At 44.7% G+C, this 19517-nt stretch overlaps 1 long non-coding RNA gene across 1 annotated transcript in view; it reads left to right on the top strand.

The window, feature by feature from the left end:
- The window catches only part of LOC136167662 (uncharacterized), a 35400-nt gene extending 16305 nt beyond the window's left edge, over nucleotides 1-19095 (top strand). Inside the window, exons 2-3 of the long non-coding RNA XR_010663106.1 lie at nucleotides 18672-18889; nucleotides 19072-19095. This is a non-coding gene — a long non-coding RNA (uncharacterized lncRNA). The remainder of the gene's footprint in view (nucleotides 1-18671; nucleotides 18890-19071) is intronic.
- The last annotated feature ends 422 nt before the right edge of the window (nucleotides 19096-19517 follow it).

The raw sequence follows: 19517 nt of genomic DNA, 5'->3' as shown, positions 1-19517 counted from the left end.
CTACCTCTCATTTTACAGATGGCAAGACTGAGGCCAGAGAAGGCAGGGGAATCATTTAAGGACTGGGAAGAGTTAGGTCCACACCTGTGTAAATTTCTTCCCTGGGCCTTTGTTTTTGCCACTGAAGCACCGGCCACTCTCTAAGTGAGCTCTGAACTCAAGAAAAAGAGTAAAAGGACAAAGTTTCATGACCATCTGATACCTGCTGACCTTCCATATGAGATGGATGAGGAATTGAGGTCAATGTGCCATGTCTGTCGTGGGTGACCAGGCTGCTCTGAGCTTCCTCAGGGTCTTATCCAACCTTTTATCTCACTTTGGTTCCAGCTGGGCTGGTCCACATTGGGTCAAGTGCACATCCCTCTTGCTGCCTTCATCTTTTCTTCCCACCTTATTTAAACCCTGCCGGGTCTTTTAAGGTCTGGCTGAGTTCAGTGCAGTGTGATTCAACAGGTATTTATCAAGGACCTCATGAATATAAGACATCATGTATCCTTATATTCTCAACAGCCCCAGCCAGACACTGGGGGCATTGAGGACACTAATAAAACACACTCTATCCTCCAGTTAAAAAAAAAAAAAAAACCACAACACACTCTCTGTTCAAGGTTTAAAGGGAAGCGAGATCTATAAGCAATCTAGACCCACAGACCAAGGCTGAGAGCAACAGTAACACAGATCATTTACGGAGCACCTGCAAATTGCCTGACTCGGTTCCAGGTATTTTATTACCGCCAGTCCTTCCAAGGCCAGGAAAGGTAGGTATTAGACGCCACACAGTATATTCAAAAGAGCTCTAGTTTTGGAATCAGTCCTAAGGCTAACCTCCAATGCCATCTCTTTCCAATGATGTATCCTGGGCAAGTTGCTTAACTTCTCTGCACCTCTCATCTGTAAAATGAGGACAGCAAAAGGTTCTTCATAGGATGGGTATGAGAATTACATGATAAAATGTACAAGAAGGGCCTAGTGTTAAGTAAGAGCTTGACAATGAATGGTCCAGGATAAGTGGAACAACATCACAAAGAAAGCCTGCCATGGCAGAGCAAGGTGACCATGGGCTGGGGAGGGTCACAGTCAGGATGCATCGTTTAAACCGGGTTTCTAAAGGCAGGAAGGATTTGTGGGAGGAGGATGGTGGCCACCAAGTGCTCTGGTGCTGCCCTGAGTGACCTCTTTGTGATGTTTCCTGGGCCAGCAAGGAGTCTGGGCTGGATTATCTGGACCCAGAGTAGTCCTGGAGACTAGAGCAACTTTCTTGGCATTCTCCCCCTTTATTTGTTCAGTCTCTTCTTCGAACTGAGAATCAGATACAATCCTCCCAAGTTTGGCAAGTGGAGACCCCTAAGCTCCTATTACTTTAGTGGCTGGTGTAGATCACACCCTGCTACAAATAACCCATGGGGTCCAGATAAGACACCTGAACTGCTCCAGACTTGAACTCTAAATCGACCAGTTTTAGGGGCTGCACATGTGCAAAGCCATGGTATGTTTTGCACTGGAAGCTAGCAGTGATAGGAATCCCAAGCAATCTAGATTGTTTAAACGAGGTGTCCTTAAAAATATCCCCTGACTTCCGTTTGCCAAGGCAGTGGGCTGTTGCCTATTGGGCAATATCATTTTCCAATCATGTCATTGTGAATTGGAAAATTAGATGAGTGCCCGAGGAAGGCAAGCGAGCAAGGCAAACAAAAATCCTCATGCAGCAAACAACAACTTTCGAAAAAGCCTACCAAAAAAAAAAAAAAAAATCAATAAATATTTGTGATCTAGAATGAATGAGTGAATACATGAATGGAATTTCCTGAAGAAAGTCCTATTACCAAAACCATCAGCTTCTTTCAGAGGACAATGGAGAGCTAGGCCTGTTTCCCAGGAACTGTCAGTGCAGAATTAAGTGTGCTCCGAGGCCCTTCCATTCCCGGTAGTGAGTTATGTAGGGCTGTTCCCGCCCAGAGCTGGAGCTGGGGGCTGAGTAGATTAGAATGAGGGACAGGGGCTGAGGGATGCTGCCGGGAAACTGCTGCGCTGAGAATGGCAGGGTTAAAGCTCACCCTGGTCTGAAATGTTAAGGGCGAGCCTGCCAGAGCTACCTTCTTGAGTTTGTCACTGCGAGCTAGACAGTTTCTTGGGGGCTTAAGGCGTTTATGCTTCTAGGGCTTAGCTGCTCTGGATATCAAGGTGAATGGTAAGAAATGCTTTCTTTTCACAAAACATCACACCCACAGCATGATGCCCCTAGTGATGGCACTTTATATTTCGGAAGGTACTTTAGCATTCATGTTCCCATTTGAAATCCACAATAACTCAGTTGTAGGGGTGTGGGGGGCGGTTTAGCTCCTGTAATAAGATGTGGAAACTTAAGGTAAGAAATGGTACATGACTGCTTTAACAGTACTCAGGGGCAATTAATCAAGGCAGGATTAGATCCCATGTCTCCTGACTCCCAGCCCAGCATTCTTTCTTCCCCACAAGCTGTCCCCAAAGGAGACAGCTGCTCAGTGAGTGACCGCAGTGCTCCAGGCCAGCTCCCCACTAGGTGTTTCCTTCTGGTGTTGCTCCCTTCGCTTCGTTACCCGCTCCTGCACCCCCAGAATCACCTGGCTATTTGGTACCAGTGGGGGGCCAACCTCAGAGATTCTGATTTGGGGGCCGACATCAGAGACTGATTCCATAGAAATCTGCATTTTTGACACATTCACCAAATGATTACGATACATGTTGATCTCTGCAATTTGCTAGTTTAGGAAAATCAGTGAATTTTGAACTAGACATTGTCTCTTATCAAATTGGTTTGTTTGAAAGGTAAGTTTAAAAAATTAAAAGAAAAAGGAAAGGAATAAAAGAAACAGGCTTCCTCCTTGGTGGTTGTTTCCAAATTTATGATTCCTGCATCAACTGTGTCTCTTCTTTCCTGCTTCTCCCAACCGTCCAAGCTTCTCTGAGCCTCTCCCTGTTCTATATCCTCAGGTCCTTGAGCCGTATCACACTTTCCTCACTGTGCAGTCACTGTGGGTCTGCCTTTGTGTGTTTTTTTTGACCCTAACCCTGGGGTACTTTCTGAGGGTGAGTTTTCTGATTCCCAAGAGTCCTTGACCCCTTCATAGATCACAGCCTTGTCATGGCCAAGGGGCTTGTACAACTCAATGAAGCTATGAACCATGCCATGCAGGGCCACTCAAGATGGACAGGTCATAGTGAAGAGTTCTGATAAAATGCGATCCACTGGAGGAGAGAATGGCAAACTACTCCAATATTCTTGCTACTAGAACCTCATGAACAGTGTGAAAAGGCCAAAAGACATGACAATGGAAGATGAGCCTCCCAAGCTGGAAGGTATCTAATATGTTACTAGGGAAGAGCAGATGGTAAATACTAATAGCTAGAGAAAGGATGAAGTGGCCAAAGTGGAAACGATGTGCAGTTGTGGATGTGTCTGGTGGTGAAAGTAAAGTCCGATGCTTTAAAGAATAATATTGTATAGGATCCTGGAATGTTAGGTCCATGAATCAAGTTAAATTGGACATGGTAAGAGATAGCCAGATAGCATCACTGACTCAATGGACATGAATCTGAGCAAACTCTGGGAGATAGTGAAGGACGGGGGAGCCTGGCATGCTGTAGTCCATGGAGTTCTAAAGAGTCAGAATCAACTTATTGACTGAATAACAACAAAAAGACTCCTTGGCACAATGCTGGAGGCTAAAAGGATGCTTTAGCCATACTGTTGGAATGAGCCACTAAAGTCTGTTGGACTGTGCCTGGCACCACTCCCCAGATCCATCAGTGTGGATAATCAAGACATGGTTATTGTAGAAGCAAAGCCCATCACCAAGTAGGCATTGAGACCCTCCTGGAGTAAAGTCCCAACTAAAATGCCAAAAACTCCCTTCAAAAATATGGGGTCTTAGAAATAGCAAATGTTGATGAGGATGTGGAGAAAAGGGAACTCTTGTGAACTGTTGGTAGGAATGTAAATTGGAACTGCTGCTAAGGAAAGCAGTATGAAGGTTCCTTAAAGAATTGAAAATAGAACTACCAGGTGATCCTGCAATTCCATTTCTGGGTATTTTTCTGAAGAAAATAAAAATACAAATTCAAAAAGATATCTTCAACCTGTGTTTATGTCAACATTATTTACAATAGTCAGAATATGAAAACAACCTGTCAAGAAGATGTCATACACAGACACACACACACACTGGAATACTACCCAGCCATAAAAATATAAATCTTGCCACTTGCAACAATATGGATGGATTTTGAGGTCAATATGCTAAGTGAAATGTCAGACAAAGACAAATACTGTATAATTTCATTATGCAACGTGCGTGCTAAGTTGCTTCAGCTGTGTCCGACTTTTTACTACCCCATGGACTGTAGCCCACCAGGCTCCTCCGTCCATGGGATTCTCCAGGCCAGAATACTGGAACGGGTTGCCATTTTCTTCTCCAAGGGATATTCTCGACCCAAGGATTGAAGCCGTATCTCCTGCATGGCAAGCGGATTCTTTACTGTCTGAGTCACCGGGGAAGCTCATTATATGTGGAACCAAAAACAAAAATAAGAATCTCATAGATACAGGGAGCACATTTGTGGCAGCCAGAAGTGGGAATCAAGGATGGGCAAAAGGGATGAAGAGGGTCAAAAGGTACAAACTTTCAGTTATAAGTCATGAGGTGACTATAGTTACTAATATACTAATAAACTGAATACTGATATTTGAAAGTTGGTAAGAGAGTAGGTCTTAAAAACTCTCATCACAAGAAAAGAAATTATAACTATATGCGGTGACAGATGTTAGCTAGACTTACTGTGGTGATTATATCACAATATGTAAAAATATCAAATATCATTATGTAATATCATTATACTGTACACCTGAAGCTAATATAATGTTATATGTCAATTAAAAAAAGGAACTGAAAAATATAGGCATACTAAACATAACTGTTGATGGGCACCTGATAGAGAATTGGGGTGGTGGGAGGTGCAGGGTGTGGGGTCCAGCCCGCAGGTGGTCCTGTTAATGGCAGACGGTACTCTTGCCTGGACGAGCTGCTCAGATGCCAGCGGAGCCCAGAGGAGATGGGCTGGGGGAGGTGTGCACACCGCTCACCACTGCCAGAAGGAGCACTCAGATATAGCAGCTCTGCTATTGCAGGGCAGGGGAAAATTCTCTTTGTCATTCAAAAGAAAGCCACAGGCCTCCAGCAACAGTAATGGTAACAAGAGTTTGTATTGACTCAGGGCTTTGCCATTGACTAAGTCTTTTCTCCCATCTTTTCACAATCACCTATATTTTAGGCAATTTATTACTTCTAGATTTAGAGAGGAGAAAGTGGATTTTCCCAGAGGTTAAGTGAATTGCCCCAGGTTTTGAACCCTGCTTCCTGATGCTGAAATCTGGTGCTCTCCCCCAGATACCATGTAGCATCTTGCCTCCAGCCCTATGTCTTTAGGATGTAAACTCCCAGTAAAGCATTTTTCTATAAATACCTAACTCATTTCAGATGCAGATGTTTCTTTTTGGTGGTGGAGTATAATTGACAGTAATGTTATATTAGTTTTAGGTATATGACATCGTGATCTGATAGACGTATATATTGCAAAATTATCTCAAATATGGTTAACATTGTTATAACATATAGTTATAGAATTTTTTCTTGTGATGAGACCTTTTAGGATTCCTTCCCTTGTGTGTGTTAGTCACTCAGTCATGTCCGATTCTTTGTGACTCCGTGGACTGCAGCCTACCAGGCTCCTCTGTCCATCGAATTCTCCAGGCAAGAATCCTGGAGTGGGTTGCCATTTCCTCCTCCAGGGAATCTTCCTGACTCAGGAATCCATCCCAGATCTCCTGTGAGGCAGGCGGATTCTTTACATGGTACTATTAACTATGCTGCATGTTCTATCCTCATGACTTATTTATTTTACAACTTGGAAGTTTGCACCTTTTGACCACCTTCACCCACTTCACTCATGAAGAGTTTATTCCATAAATTATAATCAAAAAGAATAGAAAGAAGTGCAATTTTAAGTACATTTAGTCAATCATTCAAAAGGGATTAACATAGTCCTTGCTTCTCCGTTGTTTAGTGGCTAAGTCGTGTCTGAGACTTCTGTGACCCCAGGGACTGTATCCCGCCTCGTACTATGAAAAAGCACTATGGTAGACACCGGGAGGCATACAACGGTATGGTCGGATGATGCCCGCTGACCCATGACCTGAGCCACACGTCACCCTAGCTCCCTATCAGGTGATTTGGCAACAATCACTGTAATGTGTTCATTTTTTGGATGGAGTTTTTGAGATTTCAGTTGCAGCTTTTCACCTGTTAGGGACCCAATGCCTAGTTGATGATGGGCTTTTCTTCTGGATACCCACGTTTCTATTGTCCACACTGATGGCAGGAGACTCGCTTGGTTGAATGGCTCATTCCAAGATTACGGTTAGAGCATCATATTGAACAAAAGAAAGCATTGTAGAGTCTTCGTCAACCTCACAACTATGGTTTCTAACCCTTAGGAACTTAATCCAAGCAGTATGTATACACGTTGGCATACATATGCATAACATATGCATACATACATATCTTGCACACACATGTATACACACATATGTATGTATACATATGTGCATACATATATGTATACATGCATACGTACATATGCACAAGCAGCATGCACATTGGCCCAAAGAGCTCTAAGCATGCCACAGGTGCGGTTTCCAGTGTGTGACAGGGGCAGTGGCTGCTAGCTTCTACCCATGTATGCAAAGATCTGGGGGAGTAACTCGATGCCACTGCCAGATGCTTGGTGGCACCAGCGTGTTAGTTCCCAGCTCAGGACTCCACCCGCCTCTGGCCTCGCTCGCCTTAGGGCAGCACTCAAAGTGTTCTCACAGCTGTGAGGCTTCCAGACCCTAGGCCCCGGGTCCCAGGTGGTCCCTGAGCAACAGCATGGTGGGCTTTCTCTGAACCTTTAGATGAAATTCCTAGAGTCTTTAGCCAGGAGATGTTTGACACGGCATCTTTCTGACTCCAAAGCATCAGGGTATGGCTTATAAGCTCTATCCTTTGTCTTCACCTCTGTCCCTTACCCCAGTGAGTTATCTGGCAGGGACTCTTGCCCAATATAAAGGAGGAAAAAGAATTTTCACTCTACTCTTCTAGGGCTCTTGACTGAGACACCTCTGTAGTAAAAGACATTAGCGGGAGAAAACCAATGTTTAATAACGTGTATAACTCCTGTGTATATGGGAGATACCCAGAAAAAGTGAGTAACTCTCTGAAATGGCCACCACCTTACACGCCATCCTCAGCTAAAGACAAAAGATGTTGGGGGTGGGGTGAGGGGAGGGAAAGGCCAGTTATGGGAGGTTTCCAAGGAAAGGCACAGTGAGCAAGGGCAAAATTGTGATGTAGGTGTAACTCTGTCTTCTCCATTGATAAAGAGTTCCTGGAGATTTAGAATTGCTTTCCCTTCCTGGTAGGAGCAGGAGACACCCCTAGAAATGGAGATTTCTTGTATAAATATAAATGTTTCTTACAAAAGGGTAACTTCTACTCAGTATTCAGAGCCTCTCCTATGTCTGTGTTTTTTTTTTTTTTTTTTTTAAATAATCAGCTAAAGATAATCCTTATGCCAAAAAGACATATTTTGGGGTATCATATTCTGTTTCCTTTCACCAGCAACAGCTAACAGTGAATTATGTGTCTGGGATTCCCCCTGAGGGGTGGTGAGCAAGTGAAGAGTGTGTGTGTGTGAGTGAGGGCACACGTGCGTGCTCACATGTGGTCATGGGAGTGTGGAAGTGGGAGAGGATGATCCAGGTTCAGGACTAACACCGAGGGCTCCGTGGATGGGCAGATAATTTCCCCTGAGGCTGGTGCCCAGCCTCAGAGCATTCCATCTCCTATAAGAAGCGATCAGATGGAACTGTGCCTGGTTCAGGGGTAGCTAATCTGCAAGGGAGATTTTTTTCAGTCCGCAACCCACCTCGCCTTTCCTCGCCTTCATGGATTTCAGTTCATTTATACATGGATTCAGTTGCTTGTTAAGTGTGTTCTGCAGTGCTTCCCTAAGGATATAACTCTGCAGATGGACGACATTTTTTATTTTCTTAATATTATTCTTAGCTTTTTGGAGAAGAGTTTTTAATGATTATTCCTCCTGGTATTATTTTAGTTTCCAATTACAAATGTGGTATACTCTAGCACACTGCTATTTTGTAAATGGGTGTATATGCTTATCGTTAATTGATTCCCCGAACAGGCCCCAAACGTTTGCATTTAGATTGTGTGTTATATTACTTGCATGCCACTGGGCTGGCCCCCTGCCAGCTGGGGCTCTCAGTCTGCCGGAAGCAGGGTGGACCGTCTCATTTTCCCTGACACCTGTGCAAACCAGCTTGTCTGCCTTCGGCTGTGGTCTCCAGGGAGAGAGAGCTAAGGTGGTACTTTAACGAAGAGGTGTCTAGAAATCTAAGATCTGCTTGTTCTTTTTTTTTTTTTTTTGTAAGAAAAAGACTAGAAAAATATCAACTCTAGTCCCCTAGACTATCTTCTTTTTGTGAAAACACAAAAGAAGGTGATCTCTGGTCACTAGGTCTTAATCCCTGGCCATCAGTGGTGCGTCCAGAGAGCATCAGCTTGAACCGCTTCACTGTGAAGCTTTTCCTGAGCCCTTCTGTTGGATTCTCTTGGTCATTACTCCATCCCAGCAGTTAGGGGGTTGTGCTACTTACTAACATGCCCATTTCACCTTCAGACTATAGAAGTGGGCTGGGGTCTTTCCAATAGTAATCTTGGTGTCTAGAACTGTACTTGACAGCTAAATAGACATGACTGAATACTAACGCTATCCCCCAGAGGAATTATGCTGGAGTTTAACACTGATTACAAGCCAGTGATGGGTGTAAATTTTTTGAAGGATTATAATCAATTAAAACATCACAGTATTTAATAAAGTAGGAAAGCTTAAGTGTGTAGCACATGGTGGACAGGGATCCAATTTGTATCAGCTGTGGGATGAAATGGAGTATCTCGGAGATGTGTCAGGAATGGGGTGATAACCCTGAGCTGAGATCTATACTTTGGTAGGTAACAGGTTTTTTAAAGCATGGGACCACAATTGGGAAAATATTACGCATCTTATTCCTTGCTCTTGTGATACATGATGGAGCAGAAAGCAGATGGAATCTAGCTGTTATATTTATTGTTATTATTACTTTGGAGTTAAGACATCTACTTTAAGATGTCAAAGTTAAGACACAGGGTTAATCTGGATCTTCCCATTCAATGATCTTCTACAACAGTTGCAGTAAAGCATATTACTCTTATAGCAGCGGTCCCCAACATTTTTGGCACCAGGGATCAGTTCTGCGGAATACAATTTTTCCATGGAAGGGGGCTGGTTTGGGGATGATTCAAGCACATTATACTTACTGTGCCCTTTATTTCACTGGCTTCCCCGGTGGCTCAGAGGTTAAAGCGTCTGCCTTCAATGCAGGAGACCTGGGTTTGATCCCTGAGTCGGGAAGATCCCCTGGAGAAGAAAATGGCAACCCACTCCAGTATTCTTGCCTGGAGAATCCCATGGAGGGAGGAGCCTGGTAGGCTACAGCCCATGGGGTCGCAAAGAGTTGGACACGACTGAGCGACTTCACTTTAATTCTAATCTAATGCTGTCACTAATCTGACAGGAGGTAGCAATCCATGGCCCAGTTTGGGGATCTCTGTCTTATAGCATTTGCCCTGCTGAAAAAGCTGCTTGTTTTCTGTTCTCTATAACCAGAGAACTTCTATTTTTTTGCACCTCTGTGAACCTAAATAATAGTCCCTTCGAAGGAAAAGAGGGATCAAAGTCCTCAGTAGAATGTCCCAAATCCCACAGGAAGAATTTCAGGCCCTAGTCCAAAGGCGAGAAATCTCTGAGAAAGGCAGGTCAGAGTAGAAAGTTCCTTGGGTTTCAGAATTTACAACTCCTAGCCAAGAACCGGTGCTGCTTTCACGTCGGGGTGAAACTGGCCTGGCCATGATAAAGCCTGTCAAAAGCAGCTAATTGGCAAGTTGGGTCACAGCTTGGTAATGCTAGCCTGAGGTTTAATGCCACGATTAAAAGAATAACAAGCCCTCCTGCTGAGAAGCCTTTTGGTTACTTTAGAGCCCTTAATTCCCATCAGAAAATGACATGTCACTTCCAAGGGTTACCCATGCTGCTTGCTTTGGAGACCTCAAGGCGTAATTATCTGTGGGGAGAGGCAAGGCTGAGGTCAGTCTGGCTGGGGGTGGGCCTGCCCTTCGTGCAGATATTGGAATGTCTCGGAATCCCAGCCAGCGCCGCGTCTCAGGAGAAGTTTCTTGGGGAGGTCATTTTGTCTGCCCTGCTGCTGACTCAGGCGGCCTTCCCCAGGCTAACCCGAGTCCGATGAACTCGTGGGAAAGTCTCAGTTGTCATTACTAAGCTCCCCAAGTGGAGCTGGGCCCTGAGCCCACTGTGTCCTTTGTGACTTGTCCACCTCTCCTCAAACCATAATCCCCAGGAGAGCAGGGGCCCGCCTGTCTGGCTCTCCTCTGTCCGAGCGCCAGCGCTAGGATGCCCACGTGAGGATGGCGGAGGGACCGGTGGCCCCCTCTCTGCAAGGCACTCTCTCTCCTCGTCTCAACGGCCCGCCCATTCTCAAGGGCTGACCCAGTTGCCATTCCTCTGTGAAGATTTCTCTGCCCACACTAGTCCTCCTGGCCTCTTCCTTCTCAGGAAGAGAGGTATGCTTTGGTGCCCCCAACACCTCCTTGGTTAATTTCAGAGCAGTGTGAGTGCCCTGGAATCACACACTGTCTTACGTTCCCTTCTTTGTATTGTACTTGGGGGCATGCAGCTCAGGTCTTCTGCAGGACAGAAATTCAATAAGGAGGAGACCCTGTTGCCCTATATGGGGACAGGACCTTCAAGATCAATGGGTTTCTAATATTTTGTCTTTAAAAAGCATAAAGAACTTTTTTTTTTTTTTTCAACTGAACTATTATGACACCTCCCTTGCCCCTGTGTAAAACAGATGAGATACTCGCTTCCTCTGTTGAGGAGAGAATGGAGGATTGAATACCCCATCTGTGATCTTTCTGCTCCCACTCTGCTCCCTGAGATAGCATCTGAAAAATCATTGAATCTGTTCAGATCCTTCATTTAACAAATGAGGATGCTGAGGGCAAGCGAAACAAGAAACAAGGTTCACATTTGTTTTGGTGGCAAATTTGAGAGGAGAATCAAAGTCTTCAAAATATTCTCTGAATGACCTTTCCATTTTATGTTATCGTTGGGCCTTTGGCTGAAAGAAAGAGAAAGAAGAAAAGAGGGCAGGAAGGAAGGGAGGGAGGGAAGTATTGAGCAGAGGGAAAGAAAATTAAAAAAAAAAATTCAGTAATTCTGGATGAATTTAATTTAATGTTCTCCTTACTAGCCCCAGCTCTGTACTTGGGAAAGCAAACCTTCTATAAACTCCAGAAAGTCGAAATGTTAAGGTTTGTAAAGACATTCTCCAGAAAGGGGATTTAGGGAAAAATATCAATGATTAACTCAGTTACTCATTACAGTAAAGATTTCACATGACTTACGGGCTGAATTTTTACAGAGAGGCATTTCTACAGTTACCAGGTAGTTAGGGCATTAGAGCTGCTCATCCTTAGGTAACTTAAAGCAGAGGAGGTTAGGGCGTGCCCTGTGTCACTTCCAAGGACATTCTGTCAAGTCCTTCTCCTGGGTCCTGTTTCCTGTGATGGGCCATCTTTTTGACCCTAATCATCCCACCCACTCGTGCCCAGGCCGAGGCTTCCCTGCCAGTCCCTGCCTGCCTGCAGTCAACATGTGGTGAGCTTTATCGGATGCTGAGCGTGAGCTGCCTGGGATGTCCCTCCTCAGCCTCTTCCTTCTGTTCTACCTCCTCTTGACTCTGCTTGTCCTCCATCCCCCAGTCGACTTCGTAAGGAACCAAGGCTTGGAAAGATTAAAGGACCCTCCCAAGGCCAACCTGGTTAGTAAGTATAAATCAAACTTACTACCCAGGTCTCTGGATACCAACTTTACACTCTGTCCATACTCTCCATAATCACTCCTTAAAACTGATTTGAACTTAGTGATGAATGAGATATGACAGGACAGTTATTTTAAAATCATAATACCTAGAATCTGTAGCTGAATGAAGAGCACATAAAATCACTTCTATTTTCAGTCATTCATTCATTAAACCAAATAAATATTGACAAATTGCTTAGTGCTGGACACTGTTGTGGTGCATACCACAGGCTACTTAACATGCCTGTGAGTGGAATGCTAATCCTTTCCAACATGTTCCCCTCAACCTACCCCAGAGAAAGCTGTCAACATGCTTCTCCTGTTTTTTTTTTATTGAGTTTCAAGAGAATCACTGAATCTAGTGCTTTCACTTCTATTTTTGATAAGTTGGGGAACAGAAGAAAGTGGTAGTCATGCTGAGTAAGAGTAAGTCCATTTTTAATAAATTAATGAACATATTAATGGATATTAATGGATATGTCAGTAGCTACCTCAGTGCCCTATGAGCAATGAGAAGTTTGTGATAGTTACTTCATCAGTGAGTTTCCACATAAATCTTGAGGGCATGAGTTAGGCCCTCTTTGTATATTTCGTAAAATCTTGCACTGTGCATCATAGATGTACAATAAATTGTGCAAATCGATAGGTCTGCTTCTCAGTATCACCATTTGCTCAGCAAGCAGTATAGGTCAGGTCTACCCTAGAACTCTCTTTTAAGGTGTATACAGCACTTTTCTAACAAGGCCAGTTCATCTACAAGGTCAAATTTACATTTTATCAGAGTAGATGTCTACCTGTATGATATCATCCTTGGGGAATTCTCTCTTCCATCTATGGCTGATGCTGTTTGTCTGATTAGAACCAGATGAAGCTACTAGCTGTGGAGTAGAAGGAGGAGGATGCCTACCCAGGGAGAGACCTGAAAGATTATAGTTTCTTACCACTTCAGGCAAAGGAATGGAGATGTTCTTTTTAGACTGTGGGATCCCCAAGGAAATTGGGTCCATCCTCAACTGGTCAAGGGGGAATCTTCTTCCATCATGGTCTGAGTAGGTACAGTGAGAATGGGACAGGTCAGATGAATATCTCATTCTTTCAGACCACCCCAGAGATATGCCTTTGTGTATACTCAGCTTTTACTGAAAATGCTCAGAAAACTAGGGATAGCTAATAGAGACCCAAGTCACCCATCCATTCTTTACAAATATGTAGGAAAGATCTAAACACTCCTACCCTTCAACCTTTGCATTTGGGGCTAAATTCAATCTTCTGTTATTATAATTAAAAATATCACAATCAACTTTGCATTTAGTGATAGGGCTTAAATAAAGATTCATCAGGGAAAGAGAACATGATTCATGCTTGCATTGGGGGATAAGTAATGGCACTGAAAGGCTTTGATCCATAGTCACAGGAGAGAGTTAGAAGTAAGGATTTGTATGAGAGAACAGGGTGTGCTTTAGATGGAGTTTGTAATAGAGACCAAGTGTTTATTAAAAGCTGGCTCCACTGACCTCTACAGTGGGCCCATGATACACATGCAGGATATCACTGTGCTGAGGCCATCACTGGGTACCTCTGACATTGGGGCCCACACAGGCTAATGGTAACTTTCTAGGCCCAATCTACCCTGAAGCTTGGTCAGCAGAGACCCTCAAAGGACCACTTGCTCTGATCACATCTCAGAGTAGACAGACTCTTGCTAATGGATTTACCTAAAATTGCTGACAGAAAATTACTTGAACCTGCTCTGAACTAGACACCGTCCTCATTGTTGAGAAATGATGTCTGGGAATTTCCCTGTGCCTCCCTACCCAGGCAGCCCACCACCCACTCCAGTAATGGCCTTGTGATCTCATCCTCTGAGACAAACTCTGAAGGCAGAGTGAGCCTGATGTATGTAAATCTTATGCCTGAGCCAGACTCTCCCGGAGAGGCTGCCCTGCAGAAAATCTATTGCCCTAATCAATTACCAAACTTCCAAATGAAATAGATGGTTCTCTCTTGCTGGAAGACTATCAAGTCATCATTTTTCTTGGTAATGAGCAGTAGTGCAGAGGGGGAATTGCATTTTCTCTGCGGCATTGGATGAAGGGTTCCAGTAAGCAGGGCTTGGCCAGGAAAGCTGGAAGGTACCTGCCAAAATGATGGAAAGGTATCTGGAAACCTCTTTCACTTCTAAACTGCTCTCCAAAAATTTCACTTGTCTGTTTGGCGTGAATCGGGCATTTTGCTGGATGTGGGAGGTATAAAGTAAGAAGGGACTCATCCCTCTGGCCAGGAAATCACCCCATCTGGCTTTGCTCCCCTGTACTCCACTCCTTTCCTGCTGGTCCAGTTCACCCTAACTCCTGAACTGCGTCTCATGAGGATAGAAGCCCATTTGGTAGCCTCACCTCTATCATTTGGAAAGGGACTGAAATTAATCTGTTGCCCAGGGATGCTCCATAGGAATTGATCTACAGTCTCCAAGCATTTCTCTGTTCCCAGAAAGGGCTCCCATACATGCACCCTGACTCCTGCCTCAGCTTTCCCACCTCTGAATTCTGCTCTGGACTTAGAACAGCATCTCAGACTTTGGTCTGCTTGGCTGGGCCCTTGCTTGGCATCCTACCTGAGAGCCAAGGCCCAGTTTTTCTCCCTTCTTTTCCCACTAGAGCCTACCAGGAGTACTCTGATGAGTCAGTGTCTTGATGCCACAGCCCATTTGTCTTCAAACACTACCCATCTTTCTGGGCATTTCCCACAGGGGTGCTTTGTCCACCAAAATGAACTGTATGGATATAGACAGAGGCCCAACCCCTGTGTTATATCATCATGCCTATTAGGATCTATTTCTTCTTCCAAGGCAGTGCTTTTTATAAATGATCTCTCTCTGGGAGCAGTATTTGACACAAATGGGAGAATTTTTATTGGGACCTTTGGGTTAGTTCCCCCTTCCTTTCCCATCTAATTCCAAATTCCTTCTGCCTCAGGCACAAAGGCTGAGATTCCAGTTTGTCATGCAAGCTTTCCCTGATAATGGCTCCTAGTTCCCCCTTGTACTCAACCTCTGGATGGAGGACTCTAGGTATTTAGCAGCTAAATGTGAACTGCTGTGATGACTGGATGATAATGATAAAGGTGTAAATAAAGGGCCATGGGCTTAAGCGCAGGAACTAGAGGATGGGGTCAGAGATGGTGTAAAGAAAATATTTGAAGTGGGCTTTAAAGGAGGGGTAAGGCTTGATTTGGTGGACAAGGGTCTTCTAGGGAAAAGTTACCCTGAAAGGATCCACCACTATGAGTGATGTATAGGAATCTAAAAAAAGATGTTTTAAAGTGATATACAAACCTTAGAATTTCAAGAGCACCACTGCCACCAATATAGTTCCAGCCTCTATGTAGGAGCTATAACTTAGGTAAGGAATAGAGTTCCTCACACAATAAAGAGTCAGATAAGAATGCAAGGCTCCCCTTGGATATAGAAAAGCATCAGGTACATCAAGTGCCAAACTCTCTGCCCAGGTAATGCACCCTGTGAAGGCAGGGGAAAAGAGCGGATCTGTTGGCTGACAGTGACTCAATCAATTAAGTGACTTAATCAATTAAGGGGAGTTAATACATGAGTTAGGAAGAGGGACCTCTCTGATGTAGGTAGAGTCATTTCGTGTGAGTGGCTGTCTTTTAGACCTTTGCCTCGTAGAGGACTCTATTGGATTTCTAGGAAAGAAGGCAAAAATAAAATAGTCATGAAAAATAATAGCACTTGGTGCAAGTGTGTGAGTGAGTCTAACCAATCAGGTAGCCAGATCTGAGCACTGGCTGGTGGAGAAGTGTCCTGATCTCACAGGGGGAGAGTGGCCTTTGCTGATGACATCTGTGAATGCTGCCGAGCTGCTCGAGCTGCTCAAGGAGGATGAGAAGGAGCTAGGGTGCTGTTGTCTTTCAAAGTAAGTTTCTTTTTTGGCTTCAGGGGATTGTCTGGCTATTCTGAGGGGGTGGGGGGTGGCTCTGCACATCTTGATATCTGTCCTCACGGAGCAAACATCTGAGTGTGGGGAAACACGGCTAAATGCCTCTTTATTTTGTAGCTGGTTGGAGCACTGGCCAATTTCTGGAGGCAGGACTTGGACCAGCAGGCAAAGAGGAATGTGACATTGTGATATTCTATGAAAGAGAGGACCAGGCTGGAGTCCTGTCCTCATGGAACCGGGTTCTGCCTGCCAATGGTGATGGTCGGGGGCAGGGGGCTTGAAGGGGCCTGAGAGTGTGAGAGAGGTTGACCATAGATTCCATACTCTTCTCATTTTCCTCTAAGCCTATGCTAAGTACAGTGTGTGTGTGTGTGTGTGTGTGTGTGTGTAGTGGGGGAGAGGTGCAGAACACTAGATAAACCACTGGGAGCAGGATTAAAATTCCAATTCTATTAGTTGCAGGACCTTAAGGAGTTTACTTAATCTCACAGAGACTTGTTTTCCTCCTCTATACCATGGGAATTTTAATGACTCCTATACAACACAGAACTGTGTCAGGTTTAAATGTGAGAGTAATTGTGAACAGCACTATTCCTATAAGAAACCCATAGAAATGCTCTCCCCCATGTTCACTAAATGTACAGAAAAGGTTCTGAGGCTCAGAGGGTTCAAGTGTCTTATCTTTCCCATCAAGGATGAGAGTGAGGCGGGAACCTGAGAGAGGGCGTGGACTGGGCTCTGCCCCCTGCCCCTGGCCCTGGGGCTCTGGGTACCTCCTCTCAGGCCTCAGTCTCCCTCTCTGTTAAGGGTGGATTAGAACCTCTTTAAGCCCCTCCCCCCATTCCTGTCCTGAGTTGAAGGAGCATCACTGATTTCTCCAACCTGTGACCCATGATGCTCTGTGTTCCAGGAGAAGCAACCACATGGGCTCCTGAGTCAGACTCTGCCGCTAACAGAGTTTATCTCAACAGAACTTCTCGAGGCTTTGGGCCCTGACTCCTCTAGCGAGAACAATTCAAGCGAGGCAGGGGCGAGGGCCCACAGGATACAGAGTTGTGGCCATGGTTGTGGCAGACGGCTGACACATCATAATTCAGGCTCTCCGCTCTTCACTTTTCCATCCTGTCCAATTTATTTTTCCTTCCCTGTCCCCTCAGTGACCTCAAATCAGTCACAGCTTTATCTTGGTTTTCCTATGAATGTCTTTTTAAAAACCTTGATCCTCTCCATGCTAATAAAGTAGAATTGAGGCTTATCGTGACAAGGGTTGTGGGTTTTTCTGAAAACTGTAATTGTGAGTGTGTAACAGGAAGAGACAGATAGTGAGAGAAGGAAACACAGGAAGGAAGCTTGTGGAGAATGAGAGCAAGCGAGAGAGGGATGTGACTCGATAGAAAGGCAGATTGAGACAGATAGGGAGAGAAGGGTGGGAGGGAGAGTAGGGAGGAGATGACAGAGATGAATTTAGACAGAGACAGGGAGGGTGGCCCATCTCCTTTTGTGTACCTGTCTAAAAAGATATGTGTGATAGAAATCACCAACTCTGCAAATGACTTGAGCAAGACCGGGGAAGGTATTCCATGAAGGTGTTGATGGAGTCTTCATTTTTCTTCTCACTCATTCCAAAGAGATTTCAAGGCGATTGGTTACACTGGAGGCTCCAGGCTAGAAGGAGCATCAACAGTGGTCCTGTCCCCAGGGCCGAGGGTCTTCCATCCCAGCGTTTTGCCCTAAATGAACCTGAAGGCAATGATTTGGAGGATTCTGGCTTTGCTATCCATGAAACCAACTCAAAGGTCATCTGTGATTCACCAAATACTCTACATTATGTGAATCTGTTTACATTTATATATATTTATGTCTTGTTTTCACAATCAAATTGTGAGCATCTTAAGGACAGGTATTTTTTTTTTTTTTAATGAGCATAATGCTTTGAACTTAAGAGCCCTTAATAAAATCTTGTTGAATTACTGAGTCTGTATCTTCTGACAGCTTTCTCTGGACCATATGAATGGATGCATGTGGGAAGGTTGGAGGGGACTCATCAAATAAACAGTGGCTTTTTCTAGAGGAAAACTTTGCAGATGAATAGATACCTATAATTAGGCTGGCAAGCAAAGGAAAGATGAAGGCCCTGCCTTTGAGGAACTTAGGACCCTCTTCCAAAACCTGAGAGACAGAGAAAATGGGACAGTCAGACCATGAATATAGATGAGGACCAGTTTGTCAACACTCAATACAGGAAGACTCCAGAGGTCAGCCTCTTGAGCTGGGAACATGAGACCTATGCAAATCAGTTTTCTGTGGAGTTGATGATGTTGGGTAATGGTCTTTCTGAAAAATATTCCAGGCTTTCTTACCTTTGAGAAAAACAGAGTATGCTGAATCAATTTTAAGGTTGTATTGTAGGTTCAGCATGGTACCTGGAAGGCTGTTTTTTGTGCAAAGATGTTTACCCCTGTGCCAGATGGCCACAGATTGCTGTGTTTTTCTAACTGATTATTCTTCTTGACTCTTCTTACTGTTCTTATTTTTTTTCTGGTGTTGTATATTTCTGCTTCCTTATTTTACATATACTCAAGTGAGGAAGCACCAAGAAGAAACTCTCACCACTTCCGTCAACTAGCCAACTTTTATTCCCAGGGCTTCCCAGGTGGCACAGTGGTAAAGAATCCACCTGCCAATGCAGGAGATGCAAGAGATGCGGGTTCGATCCCTGGGTTAGGAAGATACCCTGGAGGAGGAAGTGACAGCCCACTCCGGTATTCTTGCCTGGGAAATCCCATGGACAGCAGAGCCTGGCGGGCTACAATCCATGGAGCTGCAAAGACTCGGACACAGCTGACCGCAGCACAGAGCAGGTAGCTTAAAATTCCCTTCCTCTGGGAAGATCGCCTAACTCCTCAAACTAAGGTAAGATTCTGCTACACTCTTGACTAAAACTCTTCCCACTCTGAACATAGGTACACACTCAGTGGTCTGTTTCTACCATCTGACTGCACCTCACTGCTGGCCAAGGCTAAGGCCACCATTGACTCTTCAGTGTTCTAGACGCTGGTGGGTGTCCAATGAGTTTCCTCAATGCATGGATGCATCTGAGAAGAAGGGCAGCTCAACCTCTCCTACAGAGCAGAGCACATCCAGGTGCTGGGCCCTGGATGCAGGGCAGAGTCACTGCAGGCTGATTTCTGGGTGAGTGGGGTGTCAGTGCTCTCATGGTCCTCTCTGCTCCATCCAAGCCACTTTTCCAGCATCACTGCTCATTCAAGCCTGTGCATTCATCACTCCCACCCCTGTCTTTCATGCTTTCTCTGCTCCTCTCCTTTACCCATCTGTGCCTGAGCTCAGAGACTGCCTCCTCTGTGGGGTCTTCCCTAGTGAGCTTTACTGCGCTTGAACCTGCTCCTCTCCTGATCTGTGATGCCCATTTTAGTTTACTTTTCAAAGTGAGCTCTCAGGCTTACAATGTCATCAGGCTCTGTAGTTATA

The sequence above is a fragment of the Muntiacus reevesi genome, chromosome 4 (assembly GCF_963930625.1).
Source record: "Muntiacus reevesi chromosome 4, mMunRee1.1, whole genome shotgun sequence".
Taxonomy (NCBI): domain Eukaryota; kingdom Metazoa; phylum Chordata; class Mammalia; order Artiodactyla; family Cervidae; genus Muntiacus; species Muntiacus reevesi.
This window is presented reverse-complemented; position numbering and strand designations above follow the sequence as displayed.